The sequence below is a fragment of the Pristiophorus japonicus genome, chromosome 8, assembly GCF_044704955.1.
Source record: "Pristiophorus japonicus isolate sPriJap1 chromosome 8, sPriJap1.hap1, whole genome shotgun sequence".
NCBI lineage: Eukaryota > Metazoa > Chordata > Chondrichthyes > Pristiophoridae > Pristiophorus > Pristiophorus japonicus.
The window spans coordinates 221,276,921-221,281,920 of NC_091984.1; the positions used below are offsets into that span (position 1 = coordinate 221,276,921).

The 5,000-nt window shown below is 49.1% G+C and overlaps 4 non-coding genes and 1 pseudogene across 4 annotated transcripts; all 5 read right to left on the reverse strand.

The window, feature by feature from the left end:
* Positions 1-823: 823 nt before the first annotated feature.
* Positions 824-942, reverse strand: LOC139270147 (5S ribosomal RNA). Its single transcript, XR_011594494.1, has one exon. It is a non-coding gene; the product is annotated as a 5S ribosomal RNA (ribosomal RNA).
* Positions 943-1,812: 870 nt separating this feature from the next.
* LOC139269773 (5S ribosomal RNA) lies at positions 1,813-1,931 on the reverse strand (annotated as a pseudogene).
* Positions 1,932-2,801: 870 nt separating this feature from the next.
* On the reverse strand, positions 2,802-2,920 carry LOC139270148 (5S ribosomal RNA). The gene has a single exon (XR_011594495.1). It is a non-coding gene; the product is annotated as a 5S ribosomal RNA (ribosomal RNA).
* Positions 2,921-3,790: 870 nt separating this feature from the next.
* LOC139270149 (5S ribosomal RNA) lies at positions 3,791-3,909 on the reverse strand. The gene has a single exon (XR_011594496.1). It is a non-coding gene; the product is annotated as a 5S ribosomal RNA (ribosomal RNA).
* Positions 3,910-4,765: 856 nt separating this feature from the next.
* Positions 4,766-4,884, reverse strand: LOC139270118 (5S ribosomal RNA). The gene has a single exon (XR_011594465.1). It is a non-coding gene; the product is annotated as a 5S ribosomal RNA (ribosomal RNA).
* Between the last annotated feature and the right edge of the window lie 116 nt (positions 4,885-5,000).

The following is a 5,000-nucleotide window of genomic DNA, read 5'->3' on the forward strand; positions in this document are numbered from 1 at the left end:
TTCACTCCTTTTTCTCCTTCCATGCATTCATCCAAGGAATCAGCACTCAAGATTCATTTCAACATTTTCCTTCCGCCACACCCACCTCTTGCTGCTCTGACTCCCACACAAGCAAACGACAAGCCCTACCCTTCATTGCCTTGCCTCAAGCTTCAAAACTGCCTGACTTTCACCATTCCCTCACTCACCCACAAATCACTCACTCATTCACCCCCCAATCTCACGCTCGCCAACCTCGAAATCTCTCATCCCCTCAAATCGCTCTCCCCCAAATCTCCCCATCCCCAAATCTCTCCTCCCCCAAAAAAGCTTCCACCGCCCCCAAAACACCAGGATTGTTTCATTTCCAATCCCACCAATTATTAAGCCAGATCGCTGTTGTAGCCACATTTCGGAACCCCATGTGGCAAGTGGCGCCTGCTACTCGGCATTCTGATTTGCAACACTCCTCACATGAACACACATGCATTCCAGCAGCATGCTAGTTGGCTTTACATTTTTCCTGCATTGAATTGCAGCTCTTCCTGCACGATTCTTTGTTCTCTTGCTGTTTGTCCCTCTCAGGTTTCTATGCACCTTGTCTCTCCTCTCTGTTGCTGCGTCCTGGTGTGCCTGCGCCAGCGTGTATTTTTTTGCCAACTTATTTTGTTGTTCTGCGTTCTTTCGTCCCTTGCGTCGACCCCCTTGCATTTGTGTAGCAGCAGGAAAATGTGCAGGAAAGAAATGGTGAAAGCAAAGTGAGAGAGAGAGCAGCAAAAAGGTTGTTGATGGATCAACGGCACTGTGTGTGCAGAAGCATGAGCAGCCTGTGGATGGCAGCAAAAGCCTACTGCACCTGGTATTCCCAGGCAGTCTCCCATCCAAGTACTAACCAGGCCTCAGTCTGCTTGGTTTCCGAGATCAGACGGGATCGGGCGTTTTCAGACTAGTGTGGCCGTAGGCATCGATGTCATGGCTTTCTCTTTACTTAAACGGACATAAGGCTGTTCTTCACTCCTTTTTCTCCTTCCATGCATTCATCCAAGGAATCAGCACTCAAGATTCATTTCAACATTTTCCTTCCGCCACACCCACCTCTTGCTGCTCTGACTCCCACACAAGCAAACGACAAGCCCTACCCTTCATTGCCTTGCCTCAAGCTTCAAAACTGCCTGACTTTCACCATTCCCTCACTGACCCACAAATCACTCACTCATTCACCCCCCAATCTCACGCTCGCCAACCTCGAAATCTCTCATCCCCTCAAATCGCTCTCCCCCAAATCTCCCCATCCCCAAATCTCTCCTCCCCCAAAAAAGCTTCCACCGCCCCCAAAACACCAGGATTGTTTCATTTCCAATCCCACCAATTATTAAGCCAGATCGCTGTTGTAGCCACATTTCGGAACCCCATGTGGCAAGTGGCGCCTGCTACTCGGCATTCTGATTTGCAACACTCCTCACATGAACACACATGCATTCCAGCAGCATGCTAGTTGGCTTTACATTTTTCCTGCATTGAATTGCAGCTCTTCCTGCACGATTCTTTGTTCTCTTGCTGTTTGTCCCTCTCAGGTTTCTATGCACCTTGTCTCTCCTCTCTGTTGCTGTGTCCTGGTGTGCCTGCGCCAGCATGTTTTTTTTTGCCAACTTATTTTGTTGTTCTGCGTTCTTTCGTCCCTTGCGTCGACCCCCTTGCATTTGTGTAGCAGCAGGAGAATGTGCAGGAAAGAAATGGTGAAAGCAAAGTGAAAGAGAGAGCAGCAAAAAGGTTGTTGATGGATCAACGGCACTGTGTGTGCAGAAGCATGAGCAGCCTGTGGATGGCAGCAAAAGCCTACTGCACCTGTTATTCCCAGGCAGTCTACCATTCAAGTACTCACCAGCCCTGAATCTGCTTAGCTTCCGAGATTAGACGAGATCGGGCGTTTTCAGACTAGTGTGGCCGTAGGCATCGATGTCATGGCTTTCTCTTTACTTAAACGGACATAAGGCTGTTCTTCACTCCTTTTTCTCCTTCCATGCATTCATCCAAGGAACCAGCACTCAAGATTCATTTCACCATTTTCCTTCCGCCACACCCACCTCTTGCTGCTCTGACTCCCACACAAGCAAACGACAAGCCCTACCCTTCATTGCCTTGCCTCAAGCTTCAAAACTGCCTGACTTTCACCATTCCCTCACTCACCCACAAATCACTCACTCATTCACCCCCCAATCTCACGCTCGCCAACCTCGAAATCTCTCATCCCCTCAAATCGCTCTCCCCCAAATCTCCCCATCCCCAAATCTCTCCTCCCCCAAAAAAGCTTCCACCGCCCCCAAAACACCAGGATTGTTTCATTTCCAATCCCACCAATTATTAAGCCAGATCGCTGTTGTAGCCACATTTCGGAACCCCATGTGGCAAGTGGCGCCTGCTACTCGGCATTCTGATTTGCAACACTCCTCACATGAACACACATGCATTCCAGCAGCATGCTAGTTGGCTTTACATTTTTCCTGCATTGAATTGCAGCTCTTCCTGCACGATTCTTTGTTCTCTTGCTGTTTGTCCCTCTCAGGTTTCTATGCACCTTGTCTCTCCTCTCTGTTGCTGCGTCCTGGTGTGCCTGCGCCAGCGTGTATTTTTTTGCCAACTTATTTTGTTGTTCTGCGTTCTTTCGTCCCTTGCGTCGACCCCCTTGCATTTGTGTAGCAGCAGGAAAATGTGCAGGAAAGAAATGGTGAAAGCAAAGTGAGAGAGAGAGCAGCAAAAAGGTTGTTGATGGATCAACGGCACTGTGTGTGCAGAAGCATGAGCAGCCTGTGGATGGCAGCAAAAGCCTACTGCACCTGGTATTCCCAGGCAGTCTCCCATCCAAGTACTAACCAGGCCTCAGTCTGCTTGGTTTCCGAGATCAGACGGGATCGGGCGTTTTCAGACTAGTGTGGCCGTAGGCATCGATGTCATGGCTTTCTCTTTACTTAAACGGACATAAGGCTGTTCTTCACTCCTTTTTCTCCTTCCATGCATTCATCCAAGGAATCAGCACTCAAGATTCATTTCAACATTTTCCTTCCGCCACACCCACCTCTTGCTGCTCTGACTCCCACACAAGCAAACGACAAGCCCTACCCTTCATTGCCTTGCCTCAAGCTTCAAAACTGCCTGACTTTCACCATTCCCTCACTCACCCACAAATCACTCACTCATTCACCCCCCAATCTCACGCTCGCCAACCTCGAAATCTCTCATCCCCTCAAATCGCTCTCCCCCAAATCTCCCCATCCCCAAATCTCTCCTCCCCCAAAAAAGCTTCCACCGCCCCCAAAACACCAGGATTGTTTCATTTCCAATCCCACCAATTATTAAGCCAGATCGCTGTTGTAGCCACATTTCGGAACCCCATGTGGCAAGTGGCGCCTGCTACTCGGCATTCTGATTTGCAACACTCCTCACATGAACACACATGCATTCCAGCAGCATGCTAGTTGGCTTTACATTTTTCCTGCATTGAATTGCAGCTCTTCCTGCACGATTCTTTGTTCTCTTGCTGTTTGTCCCTCTCAGGTTTCTATGCACCTTGTCTCTCCTCTCTGTTGCTGTGTCCTGGTGTGCCTGCGCCAGCATGTTTTTTTTTGCCAACTTATTTTGTTGTTCTGCGTTCTTTCGTCCCTTGCGTCGACCCCCTTGCATTTGTGTAGCAGCAGGAGAATGTGCAGGAAAGAAATGGTGAAAGCAAAGTGAAAGAGAGAGCAGCAAAAAGGTTGTTGATGGATCAACGGCACTGTGTGTGCAGAAGCATGAGCAGCCTGTGGATGGCAGCAAAAGCCTACTGCACCTGGTATTCCCAGGCAGTCTCCCATCCAAGTACTAACCAGGCCTCAGTCTGCTTGGTTTCCGAGATCAGACGGGATCGGGCGTTTTCAGACTAGTGTGGCCGTAGGCATCGATGTCATGGCTTTCTCTTTACTTAAACGGACATAAGGCTGTTCTTCACTCCTTTTTCTCCTTCCATGCATTCATCCAAGGAATCAGCACTCAAGATTCATTTCACCATTTTCCTTCCGCCACACCCACCTCTTGCTGCTCTGACTCCCACACAAGCAAACGACAAGCCCTACCCTTCATTGCCTTGCCTCAAGCTTCAAAACTGCCTGACTTTCACCATTCCCTCACTCACCCACAAATCACTCACTCATTCACCCCCCAATCTCACGCTCGCCAACCTCGAAATCTCTCATCCCCTCAAAGCACTCTCCCCCAAATCTCCCCATCCCCAAATCTCTCCTCCCCCAAAAAAGCTTCCACCGCCCCCAAAACACCAGGATTGTTTCATTTCCAATCCCACCAATTATTAAGCCAGATCGCTGTTGTAGCCACATTTCGGAACCCCATGTGGCAAGTGGCGCCTGCTACTCGGCATTCTGATTTGCAACACTCCTCACATGAACACACATGCATTCCAGCAGCATGCTAGTTGGCTTTACATTTTTCCTGCATTGAATTGCAGCTCTTCCTGCACGATTCTTTGTTCTCTTGCTGTTTGTCCCTCTCAGGTTTCTATGCACCTTGTCTCTCCTCTCTGTTGCTGTGTCCTGGTGTGCCTGCGCCAGCATGTTTTTTTTTGCCAACTTATTTTGTTGTTCTGCGTTCTTTCGTCCCTTGCGTCGACCCCCTTGCATTTGTGTAGCAGCAGGAGAATGTGCAGGAAAGAAATGGTGAAAGCAAAGTGAAAGAGAGAGCAGCAAAAAGGTTGTTGATGGATGTGCAGAAGCATGAGCAGCCTGTGGATGGCAGCAAAAGCCTACTGCACCTGGTATTCCCAGGCAGTCTCCCATCCAAGTACTAACCAGGCCTCAGTCTGGTTAGCTTCCGAGATCAGACGAGATCGGGCGTTTTCAGACTAGTGTGGCCGTAGGCATCGATGTCATGGCTTTCTCTTTACTTAAACGGACATAAGGCTGTTCTTCACTCCTTTTTCTCCTTCCATGCATTCATCCAAGGAATCAGCACTCAAGATTCATTTCAACATTTTC